This window comes from Ictidomys tridecemlineatus, chromosome 1, assembly GCF_052094955.1.
Source record: "Ictidomys tridecemlineatus isolate mIctTri1 chromosome 1, mIctTri1.hap1, whole genome shotgun sequence".
Taxonomy (NCBI): Eukaryota; Metazoa; Chordata; class Mammalia; order Rodentia; family Sciuridae; genus Ictidomys; species Ictidomys tridecemlineatus.
This window is the reverse complement of record NC_135477.1, coordinates 122,607,182-122,620,431: the sequence shown is the minus strand read 5'-3', so window position 1 is coordinate 122,620,431 and position 13,250 is coordinate 122,607,182. Positions and strand designations below refer to the sequence as shown.

The 13,250-nt window shown below is 46.0% G+C and overlaps 2 long non-coding RNA genes across 2 annotated transcripts in view; both read right to left on the bottom strand.

Moving 5' to 3' along the window:
- LOC120885260 (uncharacterized) overlaps positions 1-13,250 on the bottom strand; it is a 253,374-nt gene that overhangs the window by 239,163 nt on the left and 961 nt on the right. The gene's annotated exons all lie outside the window — the stretch shown is intronic.
- LOC144377199 (uncharacterized) lies at positions 923-13,083 on the bottom strand. Its single transcript, XR_013437920.1, has 2 exons — positions 6,087-13,083; positions 923-2,291 (listed from the first exon to the last, which is right to left on the bottom strand). It is a non-coding gene; the product is annotated as an uncharacterized LOC144377199 (long non-coding RNA).

Below are 13,250 nucleotides of genomic sequence, written 5' to 3'. Positions count from 1 at the left end.
GTAAGTAACTGGCACTTGGGGAATAATTTATTTTTAATCAGCTCAGTCCTAATTGGCGTCTACCATACTTTGTCTCTGTCTTGGGTTTCTTTCTACTGGGACATAGGGTAGTCACACACACACCCTCACTGGTTTTTCTACTTTGTTTCTAGAATGTAGGGGATTAAAGCCACAAAAACTTGTACCAGGTGTTGAGTGCTTAAAGTCCCACCCACCCAAATGCTCTTGGGGAAATGGAAGCTGGACTTTTCCATAGAAAAAGTTCCATGGGCTTCTCTTATCTTTATCCATCTGGTCCTATTCCTCTAGATTCCTAATTAAGAGATGGCTTTGGGGTGACAATCATGGAATTTTCTTTTTTGCTTTACACTGAATATGTGTGGCAGATATTATGGTTATTTCCCTTAGAGATGTAGAAACCGGTCCAAAGAAGTCACGCCTATTGTGTGATGAGAGGTAGAGAGTAAAGACAATTTAGTGACTCAATTTGGGGACAAAGAACATGATGGAGTAGATAGAAGGCTCCCCAGAGATCCAGTGTAAAAATAAACAGGAAGGAAGGGGCTTGGGGTGAAGCATAGTGTTACAGCACCTGCCTGGCAAGCAAGAGCCCCCAGGTTCAGGCCCCAATATTAGAAAAAAAACATGGGAGGGGTGCAGATTTTAACCCTCTCTTTGTCCATGACCATATATCCCCTAAGAGGACATCACACCAGAACAAATGGTCTTGGGGGTAACTCTGGCAACAACTAAAACACACATACACGCACACACCCCTAGCCTGGTCATCTGTTCAAGAGGCCCCAACTCTCTCCATAGCTCAAGTGAGCTCAGTTTTCGGAAGAACTGTGAAGGAATCCAACAAACCCAGGCAACAGGCTCCATGCTGGAGGTGTGAGCCGGAGGAAAAGCCAAGAGGACATTTTTAAGAGCCTTAAGTTTATTCATCGGGACTTTAATAAAACAATATGTCCATGGCCTGGGGCAGGTATAATTTTCATAATTTATAGGTCTCTGAGACAGGAAGAGAGCTCAGGGTTTTATTGTGTTTTGCACGATAAATGGCATTCCAATTGTCTACATGATGCTCTTTAAGGACTCTTGTCTGGCAGCGGCTCAGGCCGTCTGGAACCCACCTGGGCCTCGAGGCCCGAGGCAAGGGGTGATTATGAATACATCTGTATGTGTTAAGCAGGAGATGATTGAAAAACTCCCTGGGTTCCTTCTGTCATTAGAAGATACTTCCTATGCCGACACCTATATTAACATTTAACTGTTGCAAAAGTTTGGAGCCATCCCTCATCCCTTTCCCTTCCTCTCCCACCCTCTCCCTTGGGCCCCTTCACTGTATCTGAAGAGAATCCAGTGATGTCCTGACTGGCTTCCTCCCCTCCACTGGGCATAGTGGAGGGAGTAGCTCAGAGAGAGGTCACAGAGCGATGGGTGAGGTTCTGATTGTAATCAGCAGTTGGAAAACCTGCAGACAGGGCTCTCTGTGAAGCCTCAGGGCAACAGACCAAGCGGCCTCAGGATATAATTACAGAGGATATCACTTCTGAGCACAGATGCAGATTCTTGTTTACAATCCTGAAAACAATTAAACTAGGTTGATACAATCAGCCTCATTACAGATGAGAAAATCAAGGCTTAGAGATTAAGTTGCTTGCCCAAGGAACTACACGGTTGATAAGAGGTAGATCTGGGATTCCAACTTAGAGGATCCACCTCCAAAGTCAGTACGCGGAACACTAAGAAGCTTTTATAAATATTAGGCCAAACTGTGGACCACCTCCCCTGGGATGCCTTCCTGCATCCCCAGAAAGAGGCTTTCTTCCCCTGGGGCTTCTGTGGAAGTCAGTAGAATAGGTAGTTTGTTTAAACCAAGAATATTTCCACTGTAACTGAGATGGGACTTGAACCCAGATCTCACCAGTGAACCATCAACACCCCATATAAAATCCTAAGGGCTCATCATCAAGCGGCTTGGGAAGGATCCTCTGTGACCATACAACATTGCTACCATCCCTTCTGACATTGCTCAGAACAGCATTCCTGATTTCCTCTACGACAGAGAAATAACTGGAGCTGAGATGGCTAGGGGCAGTATCTGGGGACAGAGCAAAAATCTTCAAGGTGAGAGAAGGAAATGTAGATGGCTTCAGATAATTTGAAAAGTCAAAGTCTGTTGACTTCATGGGTAAGTGAGGAGTACGCAGGACAGTGGGCATAGGCTACGCCGCCCTTCCAGGACACAGACGTCTTCCTCTTCATGCCAGCTTTGGAGTAGACGGCTGGAACAGGGACCAGAAAGCCAAAGTGTCAGGGAGGAGTGGAAGGCAGTGAGGGAGGCGTTGGGGACTCCCCAAGTTAAAAGCAGTGCCCCACTCAACCCTCCAAGCGCCCCTTGACCATTTCTCAGGCACTGATCCAGCCAGCCCGGGGTTACTAAAGCACTGTGTCCATCTAGGCAGGTCAGTTCCCAGAGTGGGCCTAGCAGGGGCATTGTGGCTCTCTTGAAGAAGAGACAGCTACTTCCACAAGGCCACTCTTAGGAAAATGGGGTAAAGAACACAGAGCCTTATGGTCCTCTGCGTGGGTCCCCCTCACCTGTGGCCTTCACCAGCTGTGGTGTTGGGGGGAAGTACTGGGAATGGGGCCCAGAGCTTCGGGCATGAGGACTCTACCACTGAGCTCACTCCCATTCCCCCCCCCCCCCGTGCCATTGGAGGTTAGATCCAGCCCAACTTAAAGATGGGAGAGCAGAGAACAGAAGAACTCATCTCTGCTCTCCTCTTAGCCTTGGTTTCTCCATCTTCAGCGTGGCAGTGTGGACCACCAGGTCAGCAACAAGCCACAAGCAGAGGATCCCAGCCTGTGATCCCAGCCATTCAGGCAAGGAAGGTCATGGGTTCAAGGCCAACCTGAGCAACATGTCGAGACCACATTTCAACAACCACAAAAAAGTCACCCGCTGTTGGCCTGCGGTGTTCTTAAAAACTGGGCTTGTCACCCAAATTAAGGTTTCCCTACCCAGATCTAAAACTTCTCTTGGAAGGGAACTGGCACTCCTAGCCCCATTCTTTATGGCCATGATGGGTTGGAGCTGCCCTTCTCAAACCAGGCATCACCCTGTCCTTTCCTCAGCCCCCTTTCACTGCCTGAGTCCCCTGGGCTTGAATGCCAGTTACCATCCATCATTGGATTTGCACCTGATGTCACTTGTACCTGCTTCTCTTCTATGCCTGCCTGGCCCTCTGCTTTTGATGCTGGCTGATGTCAAGTCTGATGGGCCTCCCTGGACAGCTCAACTCAAGACATCATGTTGTCTCAACCCCTGACTGGGGGCTTCCTAAGGATGCCAGACCTGTGTCATGTTACTCAGATGGCAGATCCCAGAGTCAGTCCTAGAAAGGACTCGAGATCTAAGAGACCAGTCTAGGATTTGTGAGGTGGAAGATAAATTTTGGGGTGTGTTTTTCTTTCTGTTGGAGGCATGTTTTCTGCATCCTTTTTTTGGGGGAGGGGCGAGTACCAGGGATTGAACCCAGGGGCACTTGACCACTGAGACACATCTCCAGCCCTATTTTGTATTTTATTTAGAGATAGGGTCTCACTGAGTTGCCTCACTTTTGCTGAGGCTGGCTTTGAACTCGTGATCTTCCTGCCTCAGCCTCCTGAGCCGCTGGGATTACAGGCATGCACCCCATGCCCAGATATGTTTTCTGCATTCTCAGAAGAGTATGTGACCTCTCCAAAATGTTAAGCATTACTGGTCCAATCCATGAGCTCCACCGCCTGGATGAGCATAGGGGACCCTGAAAGTAAACAAGTGACCCCCCCATGGTTACATACAGAGAGCCTTAGTGGCAAAGCCAAGAATAAGAGCCATGTTTTCTGGTTCTTTAGAAAAGAGACAATTTTTTTTTTCCTTTGGGAAACTGGTTTTCAGGCATTTATGAATCAATTTATAGTGTCTCCTACAAAAAAAAATTATCCAAAACTTATCAACCTTAATGATTATTATGATTGGTATATAGTTTATTCCCTCAAACTGAGATTGAAATTTGATTGCCCTTGTGGTGGTCTTGGGAGGTCATCTTTAAAAGGAGACTGGGCTGAGTGTGGTGGTATGTGCCTGTTAGTCCAGTGCCCCGGGAGGCTGAGACGGGAGGATCACAAGTTGAAAGCCAGCCTCAGCAACTTAGTGAGGCCCTTAGCAATTTAGTGAAACCCTGTTCAAAATATGATATGGAAAAGGCTAGGGATGTGGCTCAGTAGTTAAATGCCCCTGGGTTCAATCCATGAAGTGATTGGGTGATTAGGTCATGAGGGCTCTGCACTCAAGAATGGATTAACCCATTCATGGATTAGAACTGGGTGTTCTATTAGCCTGTGGTCCAGATACTTGAGAGCTCAGGAGACTGAGGTAGAAGGATCACAAGTTTGAGGTCAGCCTGGATAACTTAGCAAGGCCCTATTATAAAATTTTTAAAAATTTTTGTTTAAATAGTTAGGGATGGAGTTCAGTGACAGAACACTTGCCTAGCATGCACAAGACCCTGGGCTTGATCCCCAGTACTGTTTGTTTGTTTGTTTGTTACTAGGGATTAACCCAGAGGCACTTTACCACTAAGCTACCTCCCCAGATCTTTTAATTTTTCATTTGAGACATGATCTCACTAAGTTGCTTAGGGCCTTGCTAAATTGCTGAGGCTAGCCTCAAACTTGTGATCCTCCTTGTCTCAGCCTCCCGAGCCGCTAGTATTACAGGCATGTGCTATCGTGCCTGGCTGATCTTCAGTACTGAAAAAAAGAAAGAAAGAAAGAAAGAAAGATAATGGATTAATGGGCTCTTAAGAAGTGGCTTTGTTGCAGAAGCAAGCTCTCTCTGGCTTGCTTACTGTCTCACCACGTGACATCCTCCTCCATGTTATGATGCAGCAAGAAGGCCAGTGTCTGCTCTTGGACTGCATAGCCTCTAGAAACGGGAGCTGAATGAACTCATGCTTTTGGATTTACCTGCTCACAGGTGTTTTGTTATAATAACAAAGTGGAACTAGAGCAATGATGTGTCTCTTGTCACCCCCGCTGCCACCCCCTCTCACACTCTTTCTTCTTCCTCTGGTTCCTTCCTGCTTTTCCTACCATATGCAGTGGTTTGATACTTTGTTGGCTTGTTCACAGCCTTCTGTTTCTACATGCTGGGTTCCATCAGGGCTGGAAACTTGGCCCCTTTGATCGTGACTGCAGCACTTTCTGGCTTTCATATATACATGATATTTGACTTGTCCACCCACTGAGGTCCAGGGATCGCTCTCCCCAAGTCACCCACTGCCTGTTTCTTTAGAAAAGAGATAAATCTGAGGGACCAGTATTTCAATATACCTCCTACCTTTTACCTGTTGGTAAGCTTCCAGAATAGCATCTGGCATAGGACTGGCATTCAAGAAATATTTGCTAAATGTATTAATTTGTAAAGATAGAGATTCAGAGAGAGTCAAATAGCCTTAGACTTTTTCTGTCCTGAAACTAGCCAAGTAATATAGCCTTTCCATTACATAATCATAATGATGTGAAGAGTAGTGCTAGCTCTCATCTCTGATGACTGACATTTGAGTACTTACCATGTGCTAGGGCACAATATTTTTAAAAGTTTCCTTTGGAGGGAGGAGGGACACTAGGAATTGAACTCAGGGCTTCGCACATGCCCAGTACGTACTTTTCTGCTGAGTCACAACCCCAGGACCCCCAAATAAGTTGTTTTTTTTTTTTAATCCATTATTTCCCCTGCCCAGCAGAAGAGGCTTTAGCAGGGTGTTTTCTGGCCAGCTGTGGGGGGTGGGTGGTGTGTGGGAGGAGAGGGTGGGGCTGGAAGTCCTGACCACCTTCTCTCTAGAATCACTCCCCATGGGCTGTATTTTGCAAACTGAATCTGGCAAATTCCTATCCCTCTACTTGCCTGTGACAGAATATTCTCAAGGAGGATAAAAAGAAGGCCTTACGGATTTATGCTATTTGGTTCTTCTGGCCCTTCTAGAATGTGTACGGCCGCAAGTATTTATTAAGGGTCAGTACTGAACACTTACCACCTCCACCAGACCAGTATAAGCATCATTATTGGGGCTAGGGATATAGCTCGGTTGATATAGTGCTGGCCTCCATGCCCTGGGTTCAGTCCCTGGCAACACACACACACACACAAAAGAATTACTATTGATCAATTTGCAGAAAAAGAATCAAGGTGGTATGTGGGTGGTTTTTTTTTTATTTTATAAATCAAATTATATTTTTAAAAAATAACTATTGTAAAAGAAAAAATGGGAAAAATAAAACTCCATCATATTCCCACTTATTCTTTTAAGAAATAATATTGATTACATGCTAGGCATCATCCTTTCATCTTTCAAACCACATGTGGGTTGGGTGAAGTGACACATGCCTGTAATCCCAGCAACTCAGGAGGCTGAATGCAGAAGGAACACAAGTTCAAGGCCAGCCTCAGCAATTAAGGAAGGAAAGAAGGCCAGTTATGGATGTAGCTCAAAAGTAAAGCACCCCTGGGTTCAATCCCCACTACCAAGAAACAACAACTATGTATACATGGGATCACAGTGTGCCCAACAGACATTCTAACTGCTATTGCATTTTATTGCATTGTGTCTTTGCCACCTCTTCTTCCCACTTGGCTTGTGATGTGCTCTGCTCTTTCCTCTTACCCTTACTACAGCTTCACCTGAACCATACTAGCCAGCCCTCTGCTTGCCCAAGGAGACCACTGGTCAAAAGAAGGACCTCCTGGGCCCCTGAGTGTGTGGGGAGGTGTGTGGGGGGGACACACAGGGAAGGCTGTCACTTAGGGGTGAAGGAAATTCCTTTTTCGCTGGAAGATCTGCCAGTGGTATATCCGAGTTAGGTCAAGATCCTAGATGGAATGGGATTCACCTTAAAGAAAATCAAGTGGAGGAAACAGAAAAGGCTATTGGTTTTCAAATGCACAGGTGGTTGGGCACACCTTGGGGCATTCCACAGTGACTGTAGTTTAGGCATCCAGTCCTTTGTTGTCCTGCCCTTCTTAAAGCCCTACAGTTTCTCCCACCCCACCTTAAGTGTGGGCTGGACTTAGTGACTTCCTTCTAAAGAACAAAATATGGAAAGGGAAAAATAGTCACTTGACCGTGGAGGAGCCTGGCAGACCAAGTGATTGGGGTTGAGCATCACCAAAAAAAAGTCATATGATCTTAAGTCACATGCAAAAAGGACACTTCCCCTCTGATAGTCTTACTCCAGGTTCATAACCTTAGTCTAATAAGAGAATAGCAGAGGAACCCAGATCAAAGGACAGTTCTACAAAATACCTGTCTAATACTCTTCAAAATCATCAAGATCCAAATTTGGGTTGGGGGTGTATCTCAGTGGTAGAGCACCTGCCTAGCATGTGTGAGGCCCTGAATTTGATCTCCAGCACCACAAAAAAACACCACACAAAACAACAAAAACCTGTCAAGGTCCATGCTTCCATGGTGCTACGACACCTGTAAACCGAGCCACTCAGGAGCTGAGGCAGGAGAATGGATGGAGCCCATGAGTCTGAGACAAACCTGGGCAACTTCTTGAGACCCTTTCTCCAAATAAAAGGGGCTGGAGATGTAGCTCAGTGGTAGAGCATTCGCCTAGCATGTGTGAGGCCCTGGGTTACACCCCTAGCACCTGAGGGCGGGGTGGGGTGTCACAGTCCTGAAAAACAATGAAAGACCGGAACTATATGTTCCACGGTATCCTGGACTGGATCACAGAGCAGAGAAAGGCAATTGTTGGAAAAACTCGTTAAATGTGAATAAAGTCTGTGTAGTATTGTGCCAGTGTTAATTGCTCGTTTTGATCAATGTACCATGTTTATAAAGATGTTAACATTAGGGGAAGCTGGTTGAAGAATATAGTGGAATTATCTAGTATCTTTCCAATGTTTCTGTAAACCTAAAATTATTTAAAAATAAAAAGTTTTAAAAATAAATTTTTGTTTGTTTGCTTTGAACTTGGCTTTTTCTCATTCATCTCAAGGCAAATTCAAGCTCCTTACCCAAATCCACAAGATCCTGCCTAATCTTGGCCACTCGCCTCTCCCACCCTCACCTGGTCCTCCCTCCTTCACCTCCTTGGCTCTCAACATGCTAAGAGGCCCCAGCCTGCTTATGAGCTCTGGGATCAGCCCTTGATTCCCAGGGCATGCTCTGGTCCCTGTGCATGGCTCTGTCCTTCCAGCTGGAGTGTCACCCCCCTCAGAGAGGCCTCTCTGGGCTGCCCTGACATTCTCTACCCTAGCTCTGATCTTTTCCTTCACTACACTTATTTCAATTTGCAATTATGTACACATGCATTCATTTACTAACTGTCTTTCCTCTTTAATGGGGCAGCAGTTTTAGTCACTGCTCAATCTGCAGATTCTAGACTTTGCCTAGCACATTGGTTGTCAATAGTTTTCTCTTTTCTCTTTGTTTTTAATGAATGAATCTATTCCCCATTGATGAATATTAATGCTCTCCAAATATTTGCTCTCACAACTACAGTAGCAATTTAGACTATATTCGTCCTCAGTTTTTGTTGGCTGCCCTTTGTGTTCCAGAGTTCACCCCTTGCTATGTGACTCAGGAAAGAACAATTTTGTTCGGCACCTCTAGAGATAAACCAGGAAGCTGCTCATCAAATGATTAGGCCTTATCACCCTTGCTAGTGATTGGCTCATGCGTGGACATGTGATCCAGTGCTGGCTAATGGGACCTGAAGGAAATATGCTGGGAACCTGGTGAGAAAAGTTTTTTCATCCTTCAAATGAGAACCTAGGACTGGAGGTATAGCTCGGTGGCAGCACTTGCCTATCATACTGAGTCCCTAGGTTAGATCTCCAGCATTAAAAAGAGCAAGAGAGAAGCAAGAGAAACAAAAGGAAAAATGAACATGACTTAGCATCTTCTCATGACACTGGAATTGCAGCCTTCCCAGCACCATGAAGGAGCAGTGGCCCATGTATCAGTTGCAACATGTATCATCTGGCTCTTGAAGGATGGCATTCTAGGGTTTGTTCATGATTGCCAGGAACATGTGGTCCTGCAAACCAGATGGTGCATCTCTAAGCATTAACTTCCTCTGATGATTCCTATGTTGAGCTCTCCTTTTGTTAAGCTAAGCCTGCACTCTGGTTTCAGTCACATTGATGCATCTTGCAAGCCCCTTTCTGGTGGTCACATTAGAGTACTGAGTTAATTGGAAAACACTTTCCAGTTCTGCAACTGCCACTTTGAGAACTTGGATTGGATTGGTGGATGGCTGTGCCGGAGCTGCAGAACCGCAGGCCGCCTGGGCTGTGCCTCACGATATACGACACCTCCCTGGTTCACAGTGCCCTCGTGGCTGAGGTAACCCTCTTGAATCACGTCTTCCATGAGGCCTACAACTCCTTCATGAAAGTGGCTGCTTGCAGCTGCTGCTGCTGCTTCTTCTGTGGCTGCCGCTGGTACACCTTGCTCTGCTTCAGCTGCTTTCTCCATATTGTACATCCCTAGACCATAATACTTGGGATCACAATACTAGTACCAGTGTGACATGGCTGCAATGCATCAGATGCCACACGGCCTCTACTAGCACAGTTTGGCTCCTGGGTGCTTTTTGACACCACTGAATGGCCTACTTAGACAACCTTGAGGTGATACCAGGAGACTTCTTGTTATATGAGAGAATAAATCTTCCATATATTTATTTTTTTATTTTTATGTTTTAGTATTGGGGATTGAACCAACCCAGGGGCACTTTACTATTGAGCTAAATCTCTAGCCTTTTTTATTTTTTATTTTTAGACAGTCTTACTAAGTTGCTGAGGCTGTCCTTAAACTTGCAATCAAACCTCCTACCTCAGCCTCACAAGCTACTGGGATTACAGGCATGCCCCACAGCACCCAGCTCCTCTAACTTAAGCTAATTTGAGCCAGATAAGTTTTGTGACTTGCAATCAAAGGCATCCTAACTGAAATAGCTACTACCTTCTCTACTTCTACGTGAGGCTAGTGTTAAGAAATATCAGGTTGGGAAGGGCCTGAAGACGTTATCACCTCATCGGCTTTGTATAGATTGAATACACATAGCTTTTTATGTCAACCAGACCTCAATACACTAATTGGAAAAAGTCACTTTGACAATAATTTCAACTCTGTAAGTACAATAGGTCACATTTTAAACCCTTTCTGTGATTTCCTTGGAACTGGTGTCTCAAAGTCACATCTTAAATGGGTCATTGATTGTTTTGTAGAGAGCCATGTCTTCCTCTGTGATCATCTACGGATTCACTGGCCTGACCATTGGTAGCAGCTGTTTCTACCCTCAGGTAGAAGAGGAATGAATGGTAGAAGAAATGTAGAAGAAAGTTTCAGGTTTTTCAACGTATGTCCTATTTGTTTACCGAACAACCCACCCCTTTCCGAAAGATGAGGGGCGGGGCACAGAGCTACAACTCCTAAAATCTTCCCAAGTAGATCACATGGAATATTGCCTCTAAAATCAAAATCATATTTTCCTTGTAATTCCAGGAAGGAGGGGGGAAGTCAGATCTTAAATAGATCCCAAATTAGAAACAGCCCCTCCCACCCCCCAAGCTACACAGCCCAAGTCTTTCTCTTGTGGACTTTCAGACTGGAGCCCTGCCAAAAATGTGAGCAAGAATTTGGCCCATTGTTACTTTAAATATCCTGTGTCGCAGGCCATCTAGGAATGTCTAAGTATGGGAATTTTCCTTCTGAGGTCTGGGATGTAGATATAAATAACTCATTTGTTCGATGCTGTCTCCATCCTGCCTCTCCGAGCTCCAGTGGCCATGAATAAGCCAGCCCGGTAAATAATGGTCACCGGCCCACTCAGTGGCGAGGCCAGTAGAGACGTACCCTAGGAGCATGTTTCCCCGCTCTTTAACCCTAACTTACATGCCAGGCCAGCTGGGGAGCAGCTACTTCCAAGGCCTCCCCAAACTTCTCTTGAAAGGACAGTCTGGAAGATGGTGGTTCAGGCTGACCGGTTCCCATACCTCCACCCCATATTAACAGCGCGATGAGTTCGTATTTCTGTTGTTGTTGGATAAGGAGAACTTGATTCCTGTCCTCCTTCCCACCTCTTCTACCAGAAGGGTCTCCTGGAGCTGGCCTCTGTCACTGGTGACCTGATAGAAATAGTTCGTAGAAGATCTTCTAGGTCAGACTTCGCCAATTGGGATTACAAATAAACCAGATGGCCTGTGAGCGGTGCCTGGACTGAGATCAAGTGATCCCCCACTTTTTTCATCAGGTAGGGCTCAGAGAGGCAGAATGTTCCTGGAGGGTGACTTCATAGGGTGATCTCACAAACTCACCTGCCTGGACACGCTCTCGGCCTGTCCAAGCTCATTTCCACCTTGCTCCGCCTCCTTTGTCGTAAGAAGTCTGTTGGAGTGGTGGACCTGAGATCATCAAGGCCTCCTGAGAGACTCTTTTGTGATTTGTTTATACGAGGATTGAGCCCAGGGGCACTTTACCACTTGAGCTACATCCCCAGCCCTTTTTATTTTTTGTTTGGAAACAGGGTCTCCATAAGTTGCTTAGGGCTTTGTTAAGTTACTGAGGCTGATTTCAAACTTGCAATCCTCCTGCCTTAGCATCCCAACTCACTGGAATGACAAATGTGCACCTCTATGTCTGGCTCATAAGATACTCTTTCTTTCTTTTTTTTTTAGTTTTTGATAGATCTTTATTTTACTCATTAAGTTATATGCAGTACTGAGAATCGAATCCAAGGCCTCACTCATGTTAGGCAAGCGCTCTACCACTGAGTCACAACCTCAGACCCTCATGAGATACTCTTTATATATGTGAGAACCATGGCCCAGCCTAGAGTTTAAACATCAGAGGATCTGGGTTCAGATCTTGCAGAGCTGCGTGCTCTGTGTGAACACACATCAGAAAGTCTCCCAGAGCCTCTGTGCCTCTATCTGAAAAATAATGACAATAATGATTATCTCAAGACCCACAACTCTAATCCCAGTGGCTTGGGAGGCTGGGACAGGAAGACCCCAGGTTTGAGGCAAATCTCTGCAATTTAGTGAGACCCTGTCTCCAAAGATAAAATAAAAAGGACTAGGGTTATAGCTCATTGCCCCTGGGTTCAATCCCTGGTACCGTATAATAACAATAAGGTTGACTTGTCTCATATGACCTCTTGTTAGGAGTCAGCAAGAGTCTATGTGCATAGCAGTTATCATGAAGTAAGAACTCAGTGAAGGAAAACAGGAGAGAAAGAGAAGGAAAAGGAGAGAAATAGGACAGAGAACTACAGAGCGATGTGGGGCCAGTGCAATGGGCAGAGGCAGATCTCAGAGCTACAGAGACACAGGGAGGAACTGTCTGGGATGATTTGAGAAGCTCCCGAGGGGAAACAGAGGGACAGCATGGCTTCCTCTCCTGGCACAGAGTTGGCAAAGCTCCACCACCTGCATCTTGTCCTGAGGGTTAGGCTGTATGTTTTACCCAGAGCAGCTGTCCTGCCTGCTGATCAAGAGTGATGGAGATTCCATAGCCCCCAAAATGAAAAGTCATGACCTTTTACAGCAAGCAGAGATCCCAACAAGGAGCAAAGGCCATGCCTGGTGACTGGCCTCCTCGGGCTCTGCTACTAATGGCCAGTCAATAACACTGACCAAGGGCCCAAAAAGCACAGTGCAGCCAGAGGACCCTCACAGACAGGCTCATGTTCTCAGGGAAGGAAGCAGCTGAGAAAGAACTGTGTGAGAAATAAATGTTCAGGATAATTTTAGAGAGTGAAAAGGCTACAGAGAAATTACATCAGGTGACAGGATAGGTAATGACGCAGGTGGTGGTCAGTCAGAGGCCCTCTGAGGAAGTGACAGCTGAGCTGAAACCCAGTGAGAAATTCAAGGTGTGAACCTCAGGATAAAGTGGTGGTCTTCCCTCCCAGGTCTCCCAGGACCTGGGCCTTACCTACAGGCACGTACATGCATGCACACACCACAAAAGGTGGGCGTGGCGGTGCACACCTGTAATCCCAGCGACGGGGGTGGGGGGTGGGGTGGGATGAGGCAGCAGAATCGCAAATTCAAGCCAGTTTCAGCAACAGAGCTCAAAAACAGGAGAGAGAGAGAACTGAGGGTGTAGCTCAGTGGTGCAGCTCCCTAAATCCTCAGCACCTCCCCTCCAAAAATAATAATATAATTTTAAAAATCT